At 38.7% G+C, this 13,644-nt stretch overlaps 1 protein-coding gene across 4 annotated transcripts in view; it reads left to right on the top strand.

The window, feature by feature from the left end:
* The window catches only part of FILIP1 (filamin A interacting protein 1), a 197,601-nt gene that overhangs the window by 153,821 nt on the left and 30,136 nt on the right, over positions 1–13,644 (top strand). The window contains exon 1 of one of the 4 annotated variants that reach the window (XM_082633352.1): positions 10,006–10,018. The exons of the other annotated variants lie outside the window; for them this stretch is intronic. The gene's annotated coding sequence lies outside the window, so the exon portion shown is untranslated. Of the gene's footprint in view, positions 1–10,005; positions 10,019–13,644 lie in introns of those variants that run through there. 4 annotated transcript variants of the gene reach the window in all.

The following is a 13,644-nucleotide window of genomic DNA, read 5'->3' as shown; positions in this document are numbered from 1 at the left end:
AATAAAAGGAATGGGTGGATTAGATGATACCTCCAATTGCTTTAGGGTTATTAGAGTATAAAAAAAAAAAAGAATAGTCAAATATTGAAAATGAAAAGTAGTAGAGAAGAAAAGTTTCCTATCAGGAAAACTAACAAACAAACGCAACTCATTTTAAAGCCACAGTAAGTAAAGCAGTGTGGCACTGGTATATGAATAGACAGATCAATGGAGCTGATATATTTCTAGAAATAGATTATAGTAGATATAGAAATTTAATATATGTTAAAGATGACATTCTAAATCAGTTGGAAAAAGCTGTGTCTCTTAGGAATGGCTATTGTTATAGTCATTTTTATGTATAGGATAGGTAATTTATTTGTAGACATGGGGACAGTTGACCATATTATAGCCAAGGCTATTTTTTTCTGTCCTGACCTATGTCAAGGGAATATTTAGCATTTACTTTTTAAGTTTCCAAAGGATAGATAAATCCCATGTAATAAAAAATTATATTTGAGAAATAAAATATATAGCAAGAAAATGATGACTTACTTTCTACAAAAAAAAGCAGTATTATGAATTTTAACCACATAAAATTTTATGAGAAGTAAAATATGTGGTAACTATTGGCATCCTTTGGAAGAAAAACTGCTATAGTAACGTTGCTGAGGTCATAAATTTACAGCCATTTTTCTATAACTTTGTGTATTTTAAAAATGAATACATTAAAAGGAAGTGACAACACATTTTATATAGTGAAAAGAATAAAAGCTTAAGCCCAACTTGGACTGATTTACTAGAATAACCTGGGGAATAATTATTTTCTTTCCCCAACAGCTGCATAAAACAATGAGAAAAACAACTAATCTAAAGATTTGTACCTAGTAGTGTATCAAATTGAGTGATTTAAATGCATGTATTTTTCAGAGAAGTTATTATGGGTTATTAAATGGAGTCCAGATACAAATTCACTTATTTAGAAAGTCTAATGCAGATTGGCTTATAATTTTTGGATAAAAAAGTTGATTGTAAGTGGTACAGTATATGTATGAAAATAAAATTTCATGCCTATCTTCACAGTTAATCAGAGAGCTCTCAGGAACTAGAGCAGATGGTAAGTTTTAAGAAACACACCATGAAAATCACTAGGAAATAACAAACAGCCCAGCTAGAATGGAAATTTAATTGACAAATTTTCAATCAGTAACTATAGCCCTGGACTTCCCTGGTGGCGCAGTGGTTAAGAATCTGCCTGCCTAACGCAGAGGACACGGGTTCGAGCCCAGGTCCAGGAAGATCCCACATGCCGTGGAACAGCTGAGCCCATGTGCCACAACTACTGAAGCCTGTGCTCCTAGAGCCCGTGCTCTGTAACAAGAGAAGCCACTGCAATGAGAAGCCCGCGCACCACAACCAAGAGTAGCCCCTGGTGCTGCAACTAGAGAAAGCCCGCCCGCGTGCAGCAACAAAGACCCAACGCAGCTAAATGAATAAACAAATAAATAAATAAAAATTGAAAAAGAAAATAACTACAGCCTCATAGTCTACCCAAGTGACAAAAATACAGTGAATTTCCTAATGTAGTGACAGATTTTTAAAAATGATTTCTGATCTATCAATACACTGATACTATCAATTGTAATCCAGCGGTAGTAATGCCAGGCAATTGATCAATTCTGACAGGCATTCTGTATGTTAGAAAATACAAAACCAAAGTCTCCTATAGATTTTTTTTAGTTAATTGAAGCATTAGTGAAATATGTAAGTTCCAAAGAAAACACCCGAATCCAGGTTGCAAAAGCAACTGGGTTAAAAGTGAACATTTCTAACAACTGATTGGCTGTTTTTGGTCTCCAAATTTCAAACTAGTTGGATTGAGTTTTTAATTGAGCTGATAGTTTATTTTAGCATCATGGACAAAATAAGGTATTGAAAAGTAATATGTAAGATTATTCTGGAATGAAAAGCCTTAGGAATGCTGCCCTAAATTGGCAGCCATAATAAATACCAGGCAAAAGGGTTTTTTTTTGCACAAATTCATACACCAAGAAAGAGTTAAGAAAAGAAAGTGCTGGGAAAATGTGTTGTTTCTTAGCACCTACAATGAATAATTTTTACTTTTTTTCCAGGATGGAGGAAGGTACTCAGATTAGCATTACAAATCCTGGATTTCAGAGAGGGACTTGGAACTTGGGAAGGTGTGTTTTCAGTGGTTGGAGGTTGTTCCTTTCTGGCTTCTTGACCAAGTGTACCCTCTTTTTCCAAGAATGCTTGTGTTTGGAAAGTACTTCATGGAGGTGAAAAGTTTAAACAGAAAAGATTAATCAAAGGTTGGGGCTTTCATGCTCAATGCATAACGTATCCAGCTCTTGGACGAGAACTCTTAGCTAAGAAACTTTTCAAATAATATTCAGGGGCTGAATGTGAGCTTCACCTGCAAACTACAGGTCAACTTTACTTAATCTTAACTCATTCCTCTTAAGTTCAGAAATGCTGTATCTTAAGGATTTGCTTTATATTTTCCGTATAGTTTTCAATATCCTATAGGAGTTCACTGAGAGTTAAAATAAATAAGCGTTTATTTTATTCTGAAATGCTTAAGGAAGCACTTGTGTCTGACCTGAAATGTGAAGGAAACTGGAGGTGGTGTGCTCTGACTTTTCTGCACCCAGTGTGCTTTAGAAAGGGACAATGATCTGGTCTACCTAGTCTTTGTCATTTGTCACAATGTCATCAAATCCTTCAGTATTCTAATGACACAAGTGTTCTTACTTTACCCACTTATATATACCTGCCATCTTTCCCTCCAGTACTTTTGATTTGCTCAGCTTTCCAATGCTCACAGATTTGTCTGACTTCTGCAATCTGTAATATTTGAGAAGCTTTGGATTATATTTCTCCCAAAGAAGAAGATAAATGTGTGTAGAACTACTGCCCAGACTTAATACACCATGACCAAACCTCCAGAAAGAGATCTTGGAAGAAAGTTCTCCTGCCCCAACTAAGGAATGCAAGTGCAATGCTTCTAGAACATCCTATGACTTTCTTCTCCCAGCCTGTCACTCCAGCCCCCCAGTGCATCCACTTCTCAAAGTTCTGGAACACAACCTTCTCTGCTGCAAAACCTGTCTCTTGAGATAAAGGCACACTGAACTGGCAGTCCCAGTGATCGCCCACACACTGAGAAACATCCTGCTTGCCATATGCTAAACTAGATCTTTCTCAGAAATGTTCAGGAAACATGTCCTCTTTATCTCCTGTTCATTTGTGTTTCTGGCCAAGAGGCTATAGATTGGAGGTTCCAATGACCTTCTCCTTGGGTTCCATTAATTTGCACAGAACTTAGAGAAACATTTTACTTTCTAAATCTCTGGTTTATTATAAAAGGATACAACTCAGGAACAGCCAGATGGAAGAGACTCATGGGGTGAAATATGGGGGGTGGGTGCAGATTTTCTGTGCCCCTCTCCAGGCGCACCACTCTCTCCAAATTACCATGTATTCACCAACCCAGAAGCTTCATTCTTTTGGGGTTTTATGGTGGCTCCATTACATAGGCATGGTTGACTAAATCATTGGCTATTGGTGATTGAATTCAATCTTCAGTCTCTTTCCCCTCCCTGAAGGTCCAAGGCATGGAACTGAAAATTCTAACCCTCCAATCCTTAGGTTACCTAGGGGCTTTCCAAAAGTCACCTCATTAACATAACAAGATACCTTTATTACTGTCATCCTTTAGGAAATTCTAAGGGTTTTAGGAGCTCTGTGCCAGGATCAGGATGAAGACCAAATATACATTTCTTATTACAAATCACAATATTACAGGAACAATTGTAAGCAACTGGCTTTAAGAGCCACTTGTTTAGGTCATGATGCTCAGTGACCACCTTGATGTTTAAAGGAAAGTGGGAGGGACTTCCTTGGTGGTCCAGTGGTTAAGACTCCCTCTTCCAATGCAGCGGGTATGGGTTCAATCCCTGGTTGGGGAGCTAAAATCCTCCCCAACATGCCTCGTGGTCAAAAAACCAAAATATAAAACAGAAGCAATATTGTAACAAATTCAGTAAAAGACTTTTAAAAAGTGGTCGATATAAAAAAAAATCTTAAAAAAAAAAATAAATAAATAAAAGAAGATGGGAGCCTAGATACTCTGTTTTAGGAGCCAGTGCTCTAATAAGCTATGATTGTCTTAGAAGGTCCCCACCCACTGTACATTTAAAACTTGACTTGAGGGACTTCTCTGGTGGTGCAGTGGTTGGGAGTCTGCCTGCCAGTGCAGGGGACACGGGTTCAAGCCCTGGTCCAGGAAGATCCCACATGCTGTGGAGCAACTGGGCCCATGCGCCACAACTCCTGAGCCTGCGCTCTAGAGCCCGCGAGCTGCAACTACTGAGCCCACGCACCTAGAGCCCGTGCTCTGCGGCATGAGAGGCCACCGTGATGAGAAGCCTGTGCACCGTAACGAAGAGTAGCCCCTGCTCGCCACAACCGGAGGAGGCCCATGTGCAGCAACGGGGACCCAACGCAGCCAAAAATAAATAAAATTTTAAAAAAAGAACTTGACTTGGGGACTCGTAATCACAATAATACTTAACATGTGCATTAGATTACATTTGAGTACACATTTCAGTTAATACATGCTAAAAAGTTTGAGACAGGGAGACCCTCCATTTGGTTGTATATCATTCATAGAAAAGAAAATTACAAATCTTCTTTAAACAAAAATGTTGATGTAATTCACTGAGTAAATTATAATTGAGTGAATGTTCATACTTGACCAGTTCATTTGGTTGTTTAATAGGTTTCTCCAACTTAATGCATCCAAAATGGAACTCTTGGTTTCTTCCTGCAAATCTATTCCTCCTGGTTGTGACCATCTCAGTCAACGGTACTGCAATCTAATTACTCGAACTAAAATGCTAGCAATTATCCTTAATCCTTGTTTTTCTCAGCCTTCCATATATAGACACCCATAAGTTGTACTGATTCTGCTTTCAAATTCTATCTGGAATTTGTCCATTTTTTCCCAGAACCATTGCCCCTGCCCTAGTCCAAGATGAAGCCTTATCCAAGCCACCATCGCATTGCTTGTCTGGGCTGCTGTAATAGCTTCCTTCAGACATCTTGTTTCCACTCTTGTCCTCCCAACCCCCAAGTACAGTCTCTATATATTAGTCATGTAATCAGATCCTTCAGAATGAAATCCAACTCCTTACCATGGTATGGCAAATTGGGCCAAGGGAACTTGCTTTTTTCCAATTGTCAAATCTTACTAGAAGATTTTGGTAGCTAATGACACATGGTATGTCACGATGAAAGCAGTTCTCTAACTGAATTTTGCTACAGATATAGTTATTAGGAAGCAGTGCTTTTAAGCTTGGTGAAGCTTCAGTCCCCATCCTGCAGACATGCCAACAAGTTCCCCACCTGAAAGGTTGAATCAGGCAGAGGCAGCAATATTCTAGCTACAGGATCAGCTAATTTTTTACTTCAATTAGGTGATGGAATCCTAGGCTAAGCTTGGGGGACAAAGGACCGGATGGAGGCCTGAGTCTAGAGCCACACTCCAAGGACATAATTCTGCTGGGCTCACCAGGTGCTCATGTCTCATTTCTACAAGGATGAAAGTGCCACACATTTTGAATCACTCATTTCACTGATGAAAAAATGATTTCTAACCTTCCTCATGCTAATTAACTAGTGCACATTGAAGCTCTTATATCTTATCAGAGCTGCCTCTGGAGGACATACTCCTGATAAGGAGACTTCAAATGTTAAGTCCCTCTACCGGTCACTTGAGTGGACCTGGTTCCTCTCTTCCTCCACTCTTCATGTTCTGGGGACACTGGCCTTTTTCTGTGCCTGGAACCTCCCACACTCCTTCCCACTTCAGGGCCTTTGCACCTAGAACCCCTGCCTCTGCTTTTTGCATGGCCGTTTTTTTTTATCCTTTAGCCTCCAAAGTCACTGCCTTAGGGAAAGACTTCACAGAGCAGGTCACCTGCCCTCTGTCACCTCCTTTGAAAACACCCCACTCCCTTTCCTCAGGGCATTTATCACTGCAGCTTGAACTCCACCAGGATGGGGACCTTGTCTGTCCTGTTCACACCGCATCCCTTGTGCCTAACACAATGCCTGGTCCTTAGTGGGCAGCCAATTCAGAATGAGTGAATGAAATAATCATTGGGGAAGCCCAGATCAAAACCACAATGCAACATCACCTCATACCTATTAGATTTGCTATAATCAAAAAGACAAGAGATAATCATTGTTGGCAGGGATATGGGAAAAAGGAATCTCTGTTGGTGGGAATGTAAATTGGTTTAGCCTCTATGGAAAATAGTAGGAAGTTCCCTCAAAAAATTTAAAAATAGAGCTACCATATGACTCAACAATCCCATTTCTGGAATCCAAAGGAAACGAAGACAGGATATCAAAGAGATATCTGCACTCCCATGTTCATTGCAGCCTTATTCACAACAGCCAAGACACAGAAACAACCTAAGTGTCCATCAAAGGATGAATGGATAAAGAAGATGTGATGTATATATGTATATAATGAAATATTACTCAGCCGTGAGAAAAAAAGAAACTGTGTCATTTTTGACACGGATGGACCTTGAGAGCATTATGCTAAGTGAAATAAGCCAGACAAAGATAAATACTGCACGATAATCTCTTATTCGTGGAATATAAAAAAAAAAAGTCAACTCACAGAAACAGAAAGTAGGAAAGTGGTTGCCAGGGGTTGAGCAGGTGGGGGAAATAAGGAGAGGTTAGTAAAAGGATACAAACTTTCAGCTATAAGTTGAATAATGTCTGAGGATATAATGTAAGACATGATGAGTTGACAACACTGTATTGTATAATTGAAATTTGCTAAGAAAATAAAACTTAGATGTTTTCACCAAAAAACGAGAGATACAATTGATAGATGTGTTAATGAACCAGATGGGGGGAATCTTTTCACAATGTATATGTTTATCAAATCACCACGATGTACACTTTAAATATCTTACAATTTTATTTCTCAATTATACCTAAATAAAGCTCAAAAAAAAAGATGTGGTCCTTGCGCTTCAGGATCCAATACTGGGATGTTTCTAGCTACTGTGACTCTAAAGAGGGTTCTATTGCCCATTTAAACATTTCCTCTCAGTTCCAAGAGGCTTCAATAAATAATGTCATGTGTCCAGGGAACCTTAATTAATTATGATAAATACAGCTATTTTAGGAGAGTCTTAATAGTAGGGCTTTAAATTAATTTTGAATGTAACTAGTGGTATTAAGCAGGGAAGAAAAAAGACACTTCTGTGATTGACATTTATGGCATTTGTTTTAATGATTTATCAAAGGTGATAAAACTTTTCTATTATCATTTGTCTCTAAATATTGATTTGATATGGTTTTGAACATAATCAATGACTCCCTGGGATTATAACTCAAGCTTGAATAACTAGAAGCAGACTAAATGCAAGATGCCACTTGACTATCTAATCAATCTTGACTCCTTCATTTCCTTTTGCAGCATGGATTTGTATTGTCTGTGTCAAATTTAGACCACAAATTTGTATTTTTGCCAAGAGCCTACTATTATCAAAATGAATAAACTGTGCATAAGCATATTATTAATTATCTATTGCCAGATTCTGTGGCCTTGACTCACATTGTCTTATCTAATTCTCATAATAACCCTGTAAGTTAGAATCCATATCTCTATTATACAGCTGGATAAACAGAAGCCAGAGGAGTTATAAAACATATTCTTAGTAGGTAGATGTCAAGCCAAGATTCAATCTTGGGTCTATCAGTTGCCAAGAAGGCCCTTTCTGCAACACTCACTCAAACTTGCATACAACAGGTGATGGCCACAGTTTCTTCTTTCCTTCTTGAATTTCAGTTCTTCCCATCTATATTAAAACAGTTGGGAAAAACCCTCCAAAAATTTTTTTAAAAAAACCATAAACAACAACTATTTGGTTCAATATCTGTAATTTTACCTTAACCATGAATGTTGCTTTATGTAACTTTTACCAAAATAACTCGATAATCAAAACACATTTACTCAGAACTGCGACCCTGCAACATGCACTAATCATTATACTTAGTTCATGCTGTTAAGAAGATAGACATGTTCTTAAAGCAAAAGGCATGATTGAACATTAGGGAGGTAAGAAAGCAATTATCTTTAATTTATTTTTCTTTCATATTTTTCTATGCCATAACATAATAGCTTAAATATAATATAAAAGTTATCAGAGGACTCAAAAATGCTCTGCAGGGACTTCCCTGGTGGCACAGTGGTTAAGAATCTGCCTACCAATGCAGAGGACACGGGTTTGAGCCCTAGTCAGGGAAGATCCCACATGCCGCGGAGCAATTGAGCCCGTGCCCCACAACTACTGAGCCTGCGCTCTAGAGCCCGCGAGCCACAACTACTGAAGCCCACGTGCCACAACTACTGAAGCCCGCGTGCCTAGAGCCCATGCTCCGCAACAAGAGAAGCCACCACAATGAGAAGCCTGCAACGAATAGTAGTCCCCGCTCGCTGCGACTAGAGAAAGCCCACACGCAGCAACGAAGACCCAACACAGCCAAAAATAAATAAAATTATTTTTAAAAATGCTCAGCAAACACTTCCTTCTTTTAACTTCAAAGTTAATTTGACTAATTTATCTGGTAATATGCTTTTATTCTATAATTAAAATGGAATTTAACACAAATGATATACAAATTCTATACATATGGGTTAGAAAAACTTATACTGGAACTTTTAAGTTACCTAACGGTTTTTTGGCTGAATTATCACTCACTCACAGACTCAGGAAAGAAAAGAAAGGAAACAAGGAAAAAAGAAAGAAAGAAAGAAGAGGGAATAAAAGAAAGAGAAGAGAGAAAAACTAGTCTGAAGGTGTTGTTAGAAGATTTTGAGACCATTTGTGTGAATGATGTTACAGACACTCCTTGAAATCTGGCTGAATGTATTCAGCTTTGTTTGTGTGGATAGCCATAGTTTTTTGCCATTTCAAAACACTTTTAGGAAAGAAACAAATTCAGGTAAAAATAATTTTTTTTTTTTTTAAGACACAATGATCCTTAAACTAATGGATACTTGGCATTCTTTGGCCCACGCTGTAGTGTTTTCATTTAGATAACAATGTAAACTAACTGGCACTTTGCTTGAAACGTGAATCTCCTCCTGTTGGCTGAATTGTAGATAAGGCTCTAGTGGGATCCCTATTTAGTTCAATTCCAGCATGCGTTGAACAGAACTGTATGGAATTTAACTAGTTTGAAAAATCAGAAATCAGGAGTGAGGCCCATTTGACATGTTATGCATATCTTTTCTTTAACATTTTCCTTCTCCCCAACTTCAACTCCCTCCCCAAGCGCATTTTCCTCAGTGTAGGGCGTAATTCCCATTCTTAAGAGCTGCCTTCCCCTCCCGTCCCGGGCAGCTCCACCCCTTTTCACGGACTGAAGTAAATCTGCACAATAATGAACCGTGGAAGGGAGGAATGACATCACCAGTTAGTGGTCCCGAGCTGTTTTGCACAACATTCACCTTTCATTGTTCTGATGACAGGGCTGGAATGTGACGGTTAATTCCCTGTGGAGTAGGGGGCTGAGCAGGGCCTGCTGCTGTTGAACAAACTTCAGTACCCCCTTATAAAAAACAAAAACAAAAACAAAAGCTACCATGCTTCCTAGTACTAAGGTAAGGAAGTCAAGATCTGTTTTGATTTAAGCAAAGCTAGTTACTTAGGTCCATGCGCACTTCATTTGTTCATAGGCTTACTTGGCAGTAAACTCATTTCTTAGTGTGGTTGCAAAGAGCATCTTGGAAGCTGAGTTTGGACATTTGTAGAGACTTGACTAATCTGACCAGGGCTGTAAGGACTCGACAACCTTTCAACTTTCGGCTACAGGTTTTACTGAGTGTGGACGGTGACAACCCTTGAAAATGACCAGCGTACTGTGACTTTCCTTAATACCTCAGACTCCTTGATTGGAACTGGCCAAGATGCGACTTGCGGTATGAAGCGTGCTCCTGTTTTTCTATGGAGGGGAACAGTAATCTCATCCTACAGAAACTTGGGGAGTTTGTATAAGAACGGAAAAATCTCTTATCTTGCTGCCATCCGTCCTACTAATATGTTCTGAAGGCTTTTAACAACCTTTCCATGTGCTGTAAATGTCTCTTCTAACTTATGATTTCTTGGTGAGCAAAAAACTAATTCGAGGTGAAAATATTATTTTTGAAGTTTTTGTTATTGTTATGTGGGTTTTCTGCAGATCTCTCTTTGCATATGCAGAGAAGGCTTGTAAAAGTTGGCAATGAATTAGATTGTACAGTGATCTAAAGAAAGCCGTTTTTGTTCTGAAACAGTCAGTGTGGCAGTGATAACAAGAATAACAAAGCAGACAGGAGGTTTTATTTTAAAGTGTAAATGGCATTAAAACTTGGACTGTGTTAAACAATTGTGTAAAAAGTTCAACTTTAGTCGTTTTTCAAACTGCCAAAAACATTGTCTGTATTTAGCGGAGTATATAAAATAAATAACTTGTATTTAGTGCTCAGTAGGGCTGGAGGGTAGTGTAAGTCCTTCACAAAAGAACTTCACTTGGCCAAAATCTAATTTTTATAGCGTGATTTCAGATTCATATGACCTGTTGTACAGAAATTTGAACATAAGGGCAGATGGTATGGTTTTCATTTGTGTAGATTTAATTTTGTGTAACATTGATTGTTAATATTTTGTCTCTGTGTTTAAAGTGACAAAAATCTTGAGTTCAACTGTGATGAAAATCTTGGGTTCACTACATTGATCTGCCTGTATTCTTAATTCCATGTGACTGGATGAACTTCTGTTTGCTTGTAAAACCAAATATCCTTTCCACAACAGAAGGGCGCGTGCACATTTCTTTTTTCTCTTGATCAACAACAGTCAGGATCAATACAAAATTAAGTCTGGGGTTTTGGAGTCTTACTTATTATTTTGACTTTTGATTTTTAAAATTAGCTTTAAAGTTATTTAAAAACTGGATAAAGTAATTATTAGATAAACATCAACATAATTTTTAAAGTATTTAGTGAAATTTCACATGTGCTTATATTTAAAAGCTTTTAAAAAAAGACCTTTAGATACAATGGCCATAAATTCTACTGCCATTTTAAAAAGGGAGAGGGTTGTTTTTCTGAGTAAATAAATGCATGCAAATGCACTGCTATCAGTGATTTATGTACTTAAGTTAATTCACTACTTATTTCATGTCTGTATTATTTTAAACAAATCTTATTTATGAAAATAGATGTGCCCAAGAGACAGATTAATAGTATCTTAATAAAAGGCTTTACAACAGGATATGTTTTTATATTGTGAGTTCCCATAATTTATAAGCTTAGAATGTGACTTTTGCCCAGCACTCTATAAATACATGTACAGAGTAACATGGGGTATATTTGTACCTTTATGGATTGTCTTCAGCTTGTTTGAATAGTCTCAGGAAATCTGATTCATGCTGCCGTTCCTCGCTCCTGTGTTCTGAGTGCACACAGGAGAGGCCTCTACTCAGGCCTGTGGGAGGACCCGTCACACTGTGGTCGCAGGGACCCTCAAAACCCACCTGCCTCAGAAGACCCTCCCTACTCTCTGGCTTCCCTGGGAAATCACTTCGTTTAGCTTATGGTCTGAGGGCGAGCGTTTCCTGTGCTAATGCACAGTGTTACCTAGACGGAGCATCCCATCATTAGGTGTGATACACCTTGGTGACACCTTCTTTGGAGATGGGAGAGGTCTTTGGGGTTGAGTGAGGGAAGGTGAGGGGGCCAGCTGGAAGAAAGGGCCCAAGGCCACACAGTTAGGTGACAGACTTCTCTGCTTCATGGCTTTTTCTGTTCCTCCTGAAAATCATTCAGTAAATTTATGCACCTGGCTGATTCTTCGTAAACAACATCAAAGGGAAAGAATGATCTCTTCTTTCTACTGTTTTACAAATATTCATCTGATCCATCTGAGGGTGTTTGAAGAGTATTTTGAACAACTCAGGAAATAGGAAAACACAATAAACGGTATATTATTGTGGGTAGAAACTACTCATCCATGCCTGCAAACAACAGCAGTTGCAAGTTTCAAGAATGAAGTGATCTTTCCCACTGCACCGGTAGATGCACCAACACCCTCCCCCCGCCACGGTGTTTGAAAACTTGGTTCTGTTGGAGGGGGAAGATACAGATGGGCAGTAAATTTCAATTTAGCGTTATTGCTAATAGTATCTAACATTTATGGAGTACTTGTCCTTTTACATATAATAATTCTGTGACTCTGACAACAACCCTGTGCACAGATACTATTACCCCACTTTGATAGAGAAGGAAACTGAGGAAGAAATATAAATTAAGAAACTTACTCAAGTTAGGAGGGGGCAGAACTGGACTCACACCAGATAGTCTGGCTCTAGAGCACGTGCTCAGAACTACTACACTGAACAGAGGGTTAGCTTTGAAATGACAAGTGCCCCCCAAAATGCATTTATTTTCTGTCCATGAAAATTATTGGCATGATTGAGTTACACAGAGTTACACTGATTACATACACAAATTACTACCCATGATTTCATACTTGGTCCTCTATCAGGAGTTATCCTTTTTTATTTTCCTGAATGTTCCCATTCAGTTTTCAGTATTTGTGGTCTTTCTCCTTTATCAACCAGAAATTTTTTAGCTCCAGGGAATCTGCAGTGCAAAACGTAAAGGGTAAAGAGCTAGGCTTCAAGACTGTTGCGCTGGGATCCAAGGCAAGGCCCTTCCCCGCTGCCCAGACTTAGGGCAGGGACAGATGAGACCCCTGGGGGTCTGGTCCGTATCTGGCCCCAGTGAGGAGGAGCCCTGCTCTGCCTCCTGCTTCTTGCTTCAGCTTCCTTTTCGTTCTTGTTCCTGTTCTCCATCCTTAGCAATGTGTACGCATGCTATCACCGGTCATTCTTCTTTTTCCTCAACTCTTCATTGACCCACTATTGACCACTGCTCTCTGTGACTCCTCTCTTCTTGGATTTGTCCTATTTACTTTTAATTTTTTTATTTTTAAATGTTTATTGGAGTGTAGTTGATTTACAGTGTTGTGTTAGTTTCAGGTGTACAGCACAGTGAATCAGTTATATATAAACATATATTCACTCTTTTTTTTTTAAGATTCTTTCCCCATATAGGCCATTACGGAGTATTGAGTAGAGTTCCCTGTGCTATACAGCAGGTTCTTATTAGTTATCTATTTTATATAGAGTGGTGTGTATATGTCACTCCCAATGTCCCAATTTATACTCCCCCCCCATCCCCTGGTAACCATAAGATTGCTTTCTATATCCGTGACTTACTCCTGTTTTGTAAATAAGTTCATTTGTATCCCCCTTTTTTTTAGATTCCACATATAAGCGATATATTTGTCTTTCACTCAGTATGAAAATGTCTAGGTCCATCCATGTTGCTGAGGATTTGTCCTATTATCCCCAGTTCTAAGTCTGTCTTAGGAGAAATCATGACTCATACAGTTTTGCGTTGGGTGTAGAGAAGGGAAGTGACCCCTAGCCCTGCAATTTACATACTGTAAGATCTGGTCAAGATACAGTATATCATTCAAGGTCACAGGAAAAAAACAAAACAAA

This window comes from Mesoplodon mirus, assembly GCF_964341445.2.
Source record: "Mesoplodon mirus genome assembly, chromosome: 10".
NCBI classification, from domain to species: domain Eukaryota; kingdom Metazoa; phylum Chordata; class Mammalia; order Artiodactyla; family Ziphiidae; genus Mesoplodon; species Mesoplodon mirus.
This window is presented reverse-complemented; position numbering and strand designations above follow the sequence as displayed.